This window comes from Dendropsophus ebraccatus, chromosome 10 (genome assembly GCF_027789765.1).
Source record: "Dendropsophus ebraccatus isolate aDenEbr1 chromosome 10, aDenEbr1.pat, whole genome shotgun sequence".
NCBI classification, from domain to species: Eukaryota; Metazoa; Chordata; class Amphibia; order Anura; family Hylidae; genus Dendropsophus; species Dendropsophus ebraccatus.
The window spans coordinates 57406046-57420801 of NC_091463.1; the positions used below are offsets into that span (position 1 = coordinate 57406046).

Here is a 14756-nt window from a genome sequence, read left to right on the forward strand (position 1 = left end):
TTGCCTAAAAAAAAAAGTTAAAGAACATTAGAAATGCTTGTACAATAGATGAAAGAATTTGAACTATTATACTCTATTACCATACTTTGTAACACTACAAATTGATTTTAACTATTGAGCTACAGCTGCAGGACAAAATACCACTATAGGAGGAATTTACTAGAAAAGTTTTTATTGCACTAGCATAGTTTTAGACAGGTTGCCTGGGTTTATGCATGGATTTATTTTTCAGGTATATGTCAAATATATATATTGGTGCATTTTGCATATGCATCTATGGTTTGGTGCTTTTTGTACATTCAACACAATTTTGGTGCAAGTGGATCATGCACAAAACAGTGTCTTAACATTTGTAAACCAGTTCTATCATGACTTGTAATATACCACTTTTATGTTCCAAAAAGTAACTAATCAGTTTAGTTAATATGACAAACACAGTAAAATTAGGCAATTTTGGTAATGATTTTGGATAATAGCTGTACTGCAAAAAATTTACAAAAAAAAGTCATCTGCCAAAGCTGCTAAAGTTTTCTCTGCCTGGTCTACTCTGTCCCTACTCCTCTGTCCTCCCCCTCCGATCTGAGAAAGAGGTCACATGATCTCTGTCTCTACTGTTACCAGGCAAGCTTTAACATGTCATCTGTAACCCCACCCACCACAGACACCTATCTGCGCCTATTCTGCGCAGTGAGGTGCAGTGAGTGCTGGGAGATGTAGTTTCCTAGGCAGAAGCCATGTTGTAAAACTGGGATCATTTGTAAAAATTTGAATCCAGGGCCAGGAGCAGACTAGACAAGTGGGAAATGTGTCAATCAGTGGGGGATTGGTGAGTGAACCTATATACTTTTTGTGCATTTTTTTTTTAGATCCCAAAAATACCCCTTTAATGGGTGAGACAGCATTGGAAAAACATTAAAAAAAAATATGGTGGATGGAACACTAATCCAGCATAGGGATGCCAGGCTAGGTTTAAAAGTGGGATCAATCTTCGTCGCTTCTGTGTTCCTTGCTAGTGCTAACAACCAAACTACGTCTTATTATTTTTTTTGTCCAATGGAATAGGGCCCTTAGTTTAGCGATAAACCTCGTCCAAACCCCTATTCACAAGAAGCCTTAAATTGACTCATAATGTAAATCTATGGGGCCATCCAGTTCTCATAGAAACAGAGCAAAGAGAGGAACATGCGGCAGTATTCTGTTCTCCCTGCTCCTACTTACTGATTGATCAAGGAAATGAACACTATGGCCAATAAAATCTTTCGACATGTCCCTAGGAAATCAGACGCAAACACACAAGTACAACAAAATGCTAAGATAAATGCATAATGTAGATATAATTCTTCAACTGAAATACTGCTCTTGAACTAAATGAGATTCTTAGTATAACATTTGATTAAATAGTGTGTTTTATGCAGTGTCGGACTGGCGTACCTTGGGCCCACCTGGGAATATGATACTTGGGGCCCAGCCTACATACAACAGATATAACAAGAACCAAACCTTTCACATTACTACAGCGACTTTGCACAGAGCTGTGTATGTGACCAGCGATACTAGCTCACTGCTAGTAACTTGTCAGTCACTCTATGCAAACAGCACAGCTACCACTTAAGTTTCTTGAAAGGAGAAGTCCCATGAAACTAGCAAATTTTAGGCAGGCAGGGGGCGTGGGAAGATAACGAAAGTATACTTACACGGCCCTGTGCCATTGTATTGCTCCCTTAACAATTTCCCACAGATGCTGGTCTCCTGCAGCTCTTCCTGCTGCAACATCACATACCTAGCCGATGGATCATCCACTCAGCCAATCAGTGACTGGGATAGGACACCACCGCAGTCACTGATTGGCTGAGTAGGCAATCCATCAGCGGCTCTGTGACATTGCAGCTGGAGGAGCCAGGGCTGAGATGTACACCGAAACCCGGCGAAAATTACTTATGGCAGCTGTGAGACACAAGAGCATCGCTATGGGGCACAGGGACTGGTAAGTCACTAGACTTCTCCATTAGGGTATCTGTCAGCTGTAATTCATGTTCCAAACTACGGACACTGTTAGATGGTACCTTAAATATATTTGTCTGTGCTTCCATAGCATAGAAAATGCTTTTATTCTCTGGTACAAAGAGTCAAAGAGGCTTCTGCCACCTCGGTCCATGTCAAGAAATGTCCAGAGCAGTAGCAAATCCCCATAGAAAACTTCTTTTGCTCTGGACAGTTCCTAACATGGACAGAAGTGGCAGCAGAGAGCACTATATTAGACTGGAAAGAATATACAACTTTCTGCAGGACATACAGCAGCTAATAAGTCTCGGAAGACTGGAGATTTTTAACTATAAGTGAAATACAAATCTTAATAACTTTTTGACACCAGCTGATTTGAAAGAAAAAAAATTGCCTGAATCCCCTTTAAATTATACAAAATTCACTACAAATCTGAACCAAATCTGTTGCACATGTTCCTGCTTTTTGGTGTTTTTTTCTGGCACTTTTTCTGCCATTTTCTCATTGTAGTGTAAATTGCTATTAGCGTTTTATCCAGTTTTTTTCCCACTACAAGCCATGTGATACTTTATCATGTGATTCCAGGTTTTCTGTTTAAGAAAAAACACTAATTTCCATATAGACATGACAATATCCCCCCCATAGAAGACTGTGACAAAACACCAAACACATAGCCTGCTACGATTCACAAAAAAACAGCACCATGGCAGAAAATTGTCCTCTGAGTATTGCATTTCACTTTTCCCCATTGACTATTAGCTAACATCTAGTCGTAGTGTTTTTGACCCCCAAAATGCCATGTGCCATATTTCTAAAAAACGCCTAGTCTGAGTCCAACCATATAATACATGAGAACATACCTCTCTCCCAAAGTTATTCACAGGATAAGAAATAAGAAGACCTATAGAGAATTAATGGAGCATCGTCTCCACTGTTTATTTGAGGGGGACATGTTCCCCAAATTTTTGTGACCACTGGGTTCCCCACTAATCACTTTGATATCCCCTATCTAGTGGATTTTAGGGGGGTGGGGTCAGCTACCTAGCCCGCACCTGGATGTATGTGTGAGGGGGCGCAATACTTTGACTTGCCCCTGATACTGCCCCCACACAAAAGAGTCACTGGGTTGTGTATATATGATGTATATTTATGGTGGTGTCCATGTTGCTAAGATATGCTATGATTGTGGTGACCCTGTCACTTGAAAAAACCTTTTGACAAACCTTGTAGATGTAGGTATAAACCTTGCAATGTTTTTTCTTCAAGATTTGAGTGTCTCTTCATACCCAAGATACACACATCCATGCAGGAGTTCTACTAGCCACTGCTCCATCCTACTTGGGCTCATTGTGCAGGTGATACATCTGTGTAGCAGGCAGATATCCAGCTTTATGCCTCTGCAATATGTAATGGACCTCCAACTCCCAAAAATAATAAGTTATACCAAAGAGCGCAAAATAAAGACACAGCACAATGTAATCAGGTGTCAAAGAAGCCCAATTTTATTTAAAATTACATGACAATTAAAAAATGGCAGACCCCCGACTCATGAAGAGTCACCCTCCAGCACTCAGGCGAGGTAAAACCCCCTGTGGGGGAAACCTCGAGGGAGCCATGGCTGGAGAGCTGCCCCTCCCCTGGGCTTAGAGGGTAATACCTTACTATAAATATAATAAACTGGATGTGAGAGAAATCCGGCTGCAATATCTGTCACCTTATTGATGGCCGGCGGCTGTATCTCTTCTCCCTCACAGATCCAGGTCCACTTCTCAAGAAGGTGGAGACTCGATGAAGGGGTAGTCTAAAGCAGACCACCCGTTTCTCCTGCTAAAACCTCCAAAATAAATCAAGGGTAGGGGGCAGTAAAGTAGTCAAGCTCAAGGTCCTCTGGCGCATCCAAGATGGCACTGATCATGGCGCGGTGCATTGCTTTATGGAACCTTATTAATGACATAAGCGCTTGTCATCACAGTGCACGGTTGCCATGGTTACTGCAGGTAAACACATCTGAAGCATTAACACATTAATGACTGGCAATGCGCTTTACTGCAGAGATCACTAACACACTTGTGACCAAGCAAACAGCTTATGGTTAGGCCACACGAACACTAAATAATATGGTTTGATGTTGCCCATAGCAACCAATCACAGCTCAGCTTTCCTTTCTCAATTTACACTGGTAAAATAAAAGCTGAACTGTGATTGGTTGCCATGTGCAACAGTCCAACTAATCCATAGCAACCAATCAGAGCTCAGCTTTAATTGTATAAGAGCTTGTTAAGATATGAAAGGTGAGCTGTGATTGGTTGCTATGGGCGAATCAGACTATGTTTTCATAGATTGATAAAGCTGCGCCATTGCTGGAAAACTTATGATGATAATGATGAGTGAAAACACATGACATCAAGCTTCCCCATAATGCTTTGCAGTCAGCCCTTCCTCCATACCTCCCAACTTTTTGGAGGGACACTTGTGGTTCACAGACATTTCTATACACTACAATTACCAGCATTTCCTGTCAGTCAGTTTAGCATCCACTGGTATATGGATATATATGGTGGATTTGGTAACAGGAAGGAGACTGCTGACAATCTGATGTAATTGGATGCTGAAAGGGCGGCCAAAGAGGATTATAAATGAAGCTGTTGAAATGAATAGAGAAGGAGGGGATCCCTACCTGGAAATCCCCCCAGAGTAAATACAGTATGGGTGACATGTAAAACTACATTTCCCAGGCTTTCATAGGAAATCGGTGATCACCTGATTAGATGATCACTGGAGAAACTGCATTGACTGTACAGAAGGGGTTGTCTAGTTGTTTAAAAATAAAATAGTCCACAGTATTAAAGCGGTACTCCAGCAAAAAAAAAAATTCAAATCAACTAGTGCTAGAAATTTGTAATTTACCTCTATAAAAAAAAATATCCAGTCTTATAGTACTTTCCAGTCTGACACAGTGCTCTCTGCTGCCACCACTGTCCATGTCAGGAACTGTCCAGAGTAGGAGAGTTTTTTTTATGGGGATTTGCTACTGTTCTGGACAGTTCCTGACATGGACACAGGTGGCAGCAGAGAGCACTGTGTCAGACTGGAAAGAATGCACCACTTCTTAACTATTAAACACCAAAATATGCTCTGAAAAAGTATTCTTTGTCTAAAATACACGCCAGAGTTCACACTGTATATTTTAATATATATTATAAAAGAGTAAGCTGAAATATTCCAAGAGTATTGCTGAGGAGTAGTGTTGAGCGGATCTGTCAAAAAGTGTGTGTTCAGTAACGTTATGCGAACCCAAACACTCAGCGTTTGACTCTCTGCGGCTACATGATTAGACTTGCCAGCTTTCGTCTGAGTTCACATTATGTTTTTATTATGTGATTTGGTTGGTGACACAGTGCTCTCTGCTGCTCTTTCCATGTAAGGAACTGTCCAGAAGAGGTATTCCTCCCCCCCCCCTTTTTTTTTTTTCTTATTCAGTCATGTGATTTCAGGTTTTCTATTGAAGAACTGAGGAAAAAACACTAATTTACTTATAGACATGAACTCATTGAATGGCTGAGCAGGCAATCCATCAGCTGATCAATGACATTGCAGCAGGAGGAGCTGTGGCCGTGACATACACACAACCCGGTCAAAAATGACTGAAAATTACTTCTGGCGGATGTGGAAGAGACCTGAAAGCGGCGCAGGGGCACGAGGACTGGTGAGTATACCTATATGCATACATAGTACACAGACACGTATGCATGATGCACACACCATACACAGATATAAAGAAATGATCTATATGCATACATAATACACACATTACATATCTGCATAGATAACACACACACATGCACCATACACACAAACTCACATAATATACATATTTCATGTCCACACACACAGATTTACCTTTGGTACAGGAAATCACCAGGTACAGCTCACTTGCTGTCAGATTGGCAGCCCCAGGGCCACACTGTGCAGGTTGCAGTCCTTCTCCCTCTTCTCCTCCTGTGTCCCGACTGCAAGCAGCAGCTCATACAGCAGATGGAGACAGCCTGAGAGGGGGAGGTGGTGGAGGGTCCCAGTGGATAGGAGAGAGGCTGCACTAAATCTGCACACTACATGCTGCTGCCTGTCACCCCAGTCACTCCCTGCCTCTATATAATAAGATAAAACCCCAGGTTACTAGATAGAGGCAGTTTGTGACTGGGTGAAAAGCATGTGCAGTTTGGGGATTATATGTTGTCCTGGAGCTGCTAAACAGGGAGGCCCACCCCCCTGCATAGGGGCCCACTAAGGGATAGGGCCCACCAGGGGATTCCCCTGCTTCCCTGTTGGCCAGTCCAAGCCTGGTTTTATGTGTTCTTGTTCTTCTACCTATAAGCATTGGCCTGGTTGATTGCTTATTGGTTAACATGATTTTTCATTTTGAAATCTGTAGAAGACACAGCTGAATGATCTTGATTTGCATAATTATTATACAACATTATGGTGCGTTTACACAGACAGATTTATCTGACAGATCTTTGAAGCCCAAACCAGGAACAGACTATAAACAGGGATCATGTCAGAAAGGAAAGACTGGGATATATCCTCTTTTCAAATCCATTCCTGGCTTTGGCTTACAAAATCTGTCAGATAAATCTGTCTGTGTAAACGCACCCTTACTGTGTAAAATCCATTGATCCAATTAAGGTCACTTGCTTAGTTATGCTTGATATAGACTGAATATTGATTATTTTAATTGAATTCAAACTTTAACTGTTATTTTAAAAAAAGAAATATTAGAAGTTGTGTTAGTTTTTTTCATTTTTAGTCAGTCCAAGTATATAATCCAATAAATCTGGCACAAGAAAAAGCACTGTGACCCCTCATCTTCGCAGAGAGGTGATTATTGCTGTTGTGCATACTTGTTGCAGGTGCATTGGCTGGAAATTTATTGCTTTTTTTTGGAGGAGAATGGTATTACATAAAGCTTTCAGCTGTCAGGTGTCTCTACTTTTAAAATGGTATCTATCTCTACAAATCCTTTAATTTTAAAGTGTTACATACATTTCAGGGAACTTCTCCGGATTTGCTGTCCTGTGTATGTATTTGAGGAGCAGGACTATATCTGACCATTATCTGATATCTGAATATCAATAGTATATGCCTTTTTCCCCCTGCTTACCCCTCTGCAAACTTCATTCCTGTGTCTGCTTTTCCTGTGCTCAGTTGTAGTATAGATTCAGACTAGCCTCTGTGCTGCCTCCTATACAATATATAGTCACTAAAAACAACATCCTGCAATCATACCTTACTATAGCAAACCTTCAGAAATTCCCATACCAACAAAGAGCTGTGTAACATATAACTCCAGCGTTTTCTGTGGCCAGAGAGTTTGCACAAGCTGCTTCCTATCTCTTCCTGCTCACTCATCCCCTATTACAGACTTTCTTATATTCACTTGTACTACTAATTTCTGCAAAGTTGTGCCACAGTCCTTTTTTTTTTTTTTTTTTTTTTTAGAACCGCAGCCTGGTTCCTGCGCATGGACGCGTTCTATTCCCGGGCACCGGCTGGGGGTGAAGCACTGGAGGTGAGCCTGCCTGCCCCCTGTGGGACGAAACCCCTGCCCCTCTATGACACAGATTCTAATGGGTGGGGGGGGGTTGTCGGGGGAACCATTCCTGTAATATCGATTTCCTAGCAGCTGCAGATGTAACAAAGAAGCTTTTTGGATTCTTTTGAGCAGGCGTGAGCGGTGTAATCTGTATGGCCAAAGATGTCCCATTTGGGAGTTAAAGGTACAAAGTATAGTAGGCTAGTGCAAGGCGAAATCTTTGACCTGTTTCCAGACCAGGATCTCAGAGCAATTCTTGGGGGCACCCTTCTATTAGATTGTTCAAACTTTTGGTCTTGTTGGGCTCCAATACTCCAATATTGATGATGCAGAAGTATTTCTCTGTGGTAAATCTAGGATCTCTCATACCAGACATACAAAGTGTCTGGTGTAAGGTAGAGGAGGAACAGAGAAGATGGGAAGGAAATGCATCAACCTTGTCTATATGTATGTTTTGCCTATATAAGTAAGTCTTTTTTTTTTTTCTAACTGTACACTGTACACCAGTGAATATTAAAAATATCTTGGTGACATATATTGTGTGTATGACGTTTTCTCAAAGAAAAATGCAACTTTTGTTACACAGACAGCAAAGGGGGTAAATTTATGGCAAAGTAACCTACAGGTGTCCTGTGAGGCTAAGATGGCGTTTCTCTTTCTTAAAGGGTACTGATGCTGGAAAATCAGGTTAGCATAGATATTTTCTATGTTAGCTCAGTTCTGTGCACAAGCCTCACTGACTAAAATTAGGCTTGTGCCCAGAACTCAGCCAGCATGGGAAATATTCATGATAATATGATCAGCGGGGATAGGGTTGATGCACAGAAAACCAATCAGGAGTCTGTGACAGGTACCCTTAGTTTTGAAAGGACTTGTCTTGAGAGTGACAGGCCGCTCAACCTATCACAGGCTGCGGTGCTGTCCCGTCAGTGATAATACATCTTTGTGGACATGACAACTGTAACACAAGTTCATAAATGAAACTAAACCAAATAGAGAATTTAAAATAAATTCCTGGATTAAAGGCCCACTTTCACAAACCTAGTGCCCAAACCGTTATATAATATTAAAAGTAGAGAGATGTGTGCTGTTTTTTTTTTTTTTTCATGTATTCCTATACAATAATATAATTGCCCACATTTGATAATCTGCCTTAACTCTTGCTCATCCCCTTCATTACTTTGGTTGCCCTTTGCTGCATTTACTCCAGGTCAAGCATGTTCTAATTATATAATGTACAGATGCATAAAGCTGTACTTCATTGTCCATATGAGGTTTACAAGTGATTTGTATAGATGCAAAACTATGTCCTTATGACAATCTATGCCTCGTTTCTGTGGCAGCTTGGTTCAGTCTTTTACTTTTAAGCACATTTTTTTGGCTCAGCCCAAGTGCATATCCTTACATTTATCCACACTCAGCGTGTACCGATGCAGCGTACCGGTATCATTTTATCGCTAAAACTGTGAGGGACGGGAACCCATGTAGAAAGCTTATATGTAAAGTTTAGCTGGAGTTGTAGGAGGGAGGGAAGCAAAGGTTCTGTTTCAAAGCCCCTTTATTCTTCATGAATGAGAGGCCATAATATAAAAAATTATAAGCCCCTTTAAATTATTGATTTTAGTAATAGCTAGTGGAAAGAACAAAATCTTGTTTTAAAATCCTTTCTTTATTAGGAGGTAAACTTTAATAAATAAGCCAGTAAACACTGCACCCTCAGTTAAATATGACTTTGTTCTTCACTACAGACAAACATACAAATTTAAATGAGTCATGCATGCAATTAGATATTTAAAAGGTAAATCTATACTGCCTCAAGCAGCGCAGCTCATTAAAAAGACATCAGATGTAGAGTCAAAATACAACAGCAAAAGAAGCCATAATGTGCAATTTTATTTCCTTTTAACCCCTTCATTGTCATATACAGTACTTGACTCCCATTTCTAATGTACTCTGCAGCACATCTAACCCCCCACCCCACCCCCTTCCGGAAAGGTGCTGGCAGTGCATGCCCCGCTGGCATACACATATTCACCTGATCCGATGTAGTCCCCCAGCGTTCGTTCTCCCAGTGTAGCAGGCAGGTTAAACCCCATCCAGATTATACCCAGGTATGGTTTGGCCAAGGCCAGAGTATACCCCGGGGAATAAAATAGCCTGGGCCGGAAAAATACCTCTCCAGGCCACAGTTTACCCCGGGGGACAAACTCTATACCTGGGGGTGTAAAACTGTCTAGGCCATACTATATCACTCCAGGCCATAATGTAATTACTTCACTGGTTTTGTCACCTCTCGTCCATGCCACAGTATACCCCATGGCATATATTTTTGTACCCAGGGGTGTGATATAGCCTAGGCCATGGATCTCCAAACTGCGACCCTCCAGCTCTTGCAAAACCACAATTCCTATCATGCCCGGACAGCTAAAGCTCTGGATTTAGCTGTCCAGGCATGATGGGAAATGTAGTATTGCAACAGCTGGAGGGCCACAGTTTGGAGACCTATGGCCTAGGCCATACTATAAACCTGGTTTTAGTCTAGCCTAGGCCAGAGTACACCCCAGGGAATATATTTTTATATCCAGGGGTGTAATATAGCCTATGCCATACAATAAACCTTGATATAGTCTGGCCCAGGCCACAGTATACCCCGGGGGATAAACTTTATATTTGAGGTGTAAAACAGTCTAGGCCAGACTATATCCCTCCAAGTTATCATGTCACTGGTTTTCTTAGTTCTTGCCTAGGCTACAGCATACCGCAGGGGATATTCAATACCAGGGGGTGTAAAATAGCCTAGGACAGATTTTATCGCTTCAGGTCATAATGTTATCACTTTGTTGAAAAGTGCGTACATTTTATTTTTAATCATACTCGGATACACAGTTGCTTCCTCTTGTTGGGAAATACAGTACAGTGCTTGCATTGAACTGACAGTAGATGGCGCTGCCCCATCTGCACTATTTTCTTGAGCAGAAGGAGGTTTTTATGGTCTGCGCAAAATTTTACAGTTGTTGCACAAGTCTTGCACAATTTATTGCACAACTTATGCCTAAGGCTGGATTAACATTGCATTTTTTGCAGTTGGTTTTTTTCATCCTTTTTTGCAAACAAAAAAAACGAATTGAAAAAATAGATCAAAATGCATCTTTTTTTAGCGTACAGAGAAACATGGTTAACCACTAGAGATGAGCAAACCGGGTTTGGGTTTAAGTCGATCCGAACCCGAACGTTCGTCATTTGATTAGCGGGGGCTGCTGAACTTGGATAAAGCTCTAAGGTTGTCTGGAAAACATAGATACAGCCAATGACTATATCCATGTTTTCCACATAACCTTAGGGCTTTATCCAAGTTCAGCAGCCACCGCTAATCAAATGGCGAAAGTTCGGCTTCGGATCGACTCGAGCATGCTCCAGGTTCGCTCATCTCTATTAACCACGTTTTTTTGTGTAAGCTAAAAAAAAAGATGCATTTTGAACCATTCTTTTATACATTTTTTTTATGGAAGTTAATGGAAAAACTGATCAAAATGCTTATTTTTTTTCATCTATATTGCCCCCCCAAAAAATGAAAATGTCCCCTATGTGTTAAGATTTTTAACATTTTCATCAGTAGCTTCTCACTTATCTCAGCAGACAAAGCAGAATCCCCAATAAAATGTTGAAAAATTCAGTAATTCCTGTGTCTAGCACTCAATGCTACGGATTTCATAGGGGGGTATAATCAGGGCCGGTTTTAGACTAGATGTGGCCCTGGGCAAAGTTAAAGGTGGGGCCGCAAATGCTGAAATATTTTAGCAACAATTTAAGTTCCCCATACATTTTACTCTTTTGTTGGTGGTACCTGTTGCTCCTGGTGGGTTCGGCCATCAGTGTAAGGTGTATGGGGCTCTCTAGACAGTCCTCTGACAGATGATATCAGTGGACATAGGGGATCAAGCTTGATGGAAAATCAATGCCCAACCTCTTTGTTCTAAGAGAGATAAGCCGCCATCAGATCTGTATGGCTATGGCTTTACCCTCTCATAGAAAACACAGGAAAACTCAGATGTGCCAAATTTCTATGTATGGGGAGGACGGGACCAGATGGGAGAGATAATAGTTAGCTGAAGGAATGTTCAGCCAGCAGTTATTGGAAGCGTACGACCACTTTTAAGGCCGTATTACACGGCCTGATATTCTGCAGAAGTGAGCGCCAATCTGGTAGAATGGAGCTCGCTTAGAGAGCCTACTACAGCAAAAGCTATGGAGGAGATTTATCAAACTGGTGTAAAGAAGAATTGGCTCAGTTGCCCCTAGCAACCAATCAGATTCCACCTACTTAGAATCTGAGTAATGAAAGGTGGAATCTGATAAGTTGCTAGGGGCAACTGAGCCAGTTTCACTTTACACCATGTTTGATAAATCTCCCCCTATGTGTATATATACAGTATATCATTAGTGATGTGTGTGCAATCCTTGCTGTATATAGTAAACAATAAAGATACATATACTACCTGATCACGTTCCCCGGTGTCCTCAGGCCATGTCTGTGATATATACTACCTGATCATGTTCCCCGGTGTCCTCAGGCCTTGTTTGTGATATATACTACCTGATCATGTTCCCCAGTGTCCTCACAGAGCGATAGCGTCCTGATTCGGACAATTTTCGCTCCATGTATTAGGGCCCTTACTCAGTTCAGAAGTTTACATGCCGCTACATGTCAGGACTACCGCTACATGCCGGGACCGCCGCTACATGTCGGGACCGCCGCTACATGTCGGGACCGCCCCTACATGTCGGGACCGCCCCTACATGTCGGGACCGCCCCTACATGTCGGGACCGCCCCTACATGTCGGGACTGCCCCTACATGTCGGGACTGCCCCTACATGTCAGGACCGCCGCTACATTCTGGGACTGCCCCTACATTCTGGGACTGCCACTACATGCCAGGACTGCCGCTAAATGTCAGGACTGCCCGCTAGTGGTGTAAATACAAGAACTATTTATATGAATTGCTTTAAAAAAATAAATTTAAAAAAATCACTATAATCAGGACCAAATATTACCTCCATACCGTTATTGAAGAAAACACACTATATATAGGCCAATATTACCACCATAAAAGTGACCGCCCCATAATGACTCTATATACACTATATACAGACCAATATTACCGCCATAGAGTGACCACCGCATAATGACTCTATATACACTATATACAGACCAATATTACCGCTATAGACTGACCACTGTATAATAAATGACTGTATATACACTGTATACAGACCAAAATTATGTGGCTGTCACCCTATGGCTGTACTATTGGTGTATATAGTGTATATATAGAGTCATTATGTGGCAGTCAATCTATGGCAGTAATGACTCTACGCTATATACGCTATATACAGACCAATATTATTGCCATAGGCTGACCCCTGTATAATGACTCTATATACACTGTATGCAGACCAATATTATGTGGCGATCACTCTATGGCTGTACTATATATACTGTACTGTGGCTGTACTGTATATAGTGTCATTATGTGGTAGTCAATCTATGGCAATAATGACTCTATATATACGCTATATACAGACCAATATTAATGCCAAAGAGTGACCACTGCATAATGACTCTATATACAGACCAAAATTACTGCCATAGACTGACCCCTGTATAATGACTCTATATACACACTATATACAGACAATATTATGTGGCGATCACTCTATGGTTGTACTATTGGTCTGTATATAGTGTGTATATAGAGTCATTATGTGGTGGTCACTGTATGGTGGTAATATTGGTCTGTATATAGTGTCATTATGTGGTAGTCAATCTATGGCAGTAATGAGTGTATATATATACGCTATATACAGACCAATATTAATGCCAAAGAGTGACCACTGCATAATGACACTATATACAGACCAATATTACCACCATACAGTGACCACCACCTAAAGACTGAATACCACCTTATTTTTTTCTCAATAAAATACACCGTATTGCCTTAGTGATGTCATCATACACTATACATAGGAGCTGCAGCAATTACATAGGACTGATAAGGCCGGAGAATGGCTGCAGCTCCTATATACAGTCTATTCACCTCAACACTTGGAGTCAGCAGTGCTTATACACACACACCATTATATATATATATATATATATATATATATATATATATACACACTCACACACCCATGAAAACACATTATACAGATACAAACCATCCAGTCCACACACTATACACAGGACATGTAACACACACTGCATTCATCCATTATACACCTACATTCATACACATTACACACTACATGTACAGAATACTTACTCCCTCTAGCATGCTGGGTGTAGTGGTGAATCCCCCTCATGTTCCTTAGAAGCAGCAGGCTGTCATCCTCACCCGGCAGCCCTCTCCTCCATCGTCCCGACAGCTCCACACCAGAGCAGGAAGTCACGTGCAGTGAGAGGAGTTGGAGGGAGGGGGAGGGGAGGGGGAGCAGACACCGAGCCCAGCGTCCTGCAGCCTCTGCGTGACCCCTGATAGCAGCAGCCAGGGATCACTCCCAGACGCTGCAGGACGCTGCCTGTGCTCTCCTCTCCACTGGAACTGCGGTAGGGGGCCCCTGGGGGATGGGGGCCCTGGGCATTTGCCCTGCTTGCCCCCCCCTAACGCCGGCCCTGGGTATAATATGGCCTGAGGGTGTATGAATTGGCCTAGGTCAAAATACTGTATACGCTTAGTATAATCAAGCCTAGGCCATTTTAACCCCAGGTATAGTCTGGGCTGGGGGTATACTGTGGCCTGTTACACCGTCTCCCCCCGTGCACGAGTGGGAGAAAGAAGCAACAGGGGACTATGCTGATTTAGGTGAATGTGTGTATGCTGGCTCCAGGGGGATGTTATTGTGAATGCGCTGCCAGTGGCTGTTCAGGGTGGACTAGGCTCTGGGGATGCGCTGCCAGGTCTCCCTACACCCACAGGAGCCCCCACCACCACAACCACCATTTCAATACAGTTGACATGAAATCCCCCTTTTTCACACATTCCATGGATGTGACATCTGTGGAATCAGTAAAAAACACAGATTCCCTAAAGTTCTATTGGGGGGTGCATGCCACAATCCAGCTCCGCGCTAGACTGTCCTATTTTTTCGTGGCACAGATCG

At 42.1% G+C, this 14756-nt stretch overlaps 1 long non-coding RNA gene across 1 annotated transcript in view; it reads right to left on the bottom strand.

Moving 5' to 3' along the window:
* The window catches only part of LOC138765646 (uncharacterized), a 680565-nt gene extending 676505 nt beyond the window's left edge, over positions 1-4060 (bottom strand). The window contains exon 1 of the long non-coding RNA XR_011358612.1: positions 3716-4060. This is a non-coding gene — a long non-coding RNA (uncharacterized lncRNA). The remainder of the gene's footprint in view (positions 1-3715) is intronic.
* Positions 4061-14756: the final 10696 nt, after the last annotated feature.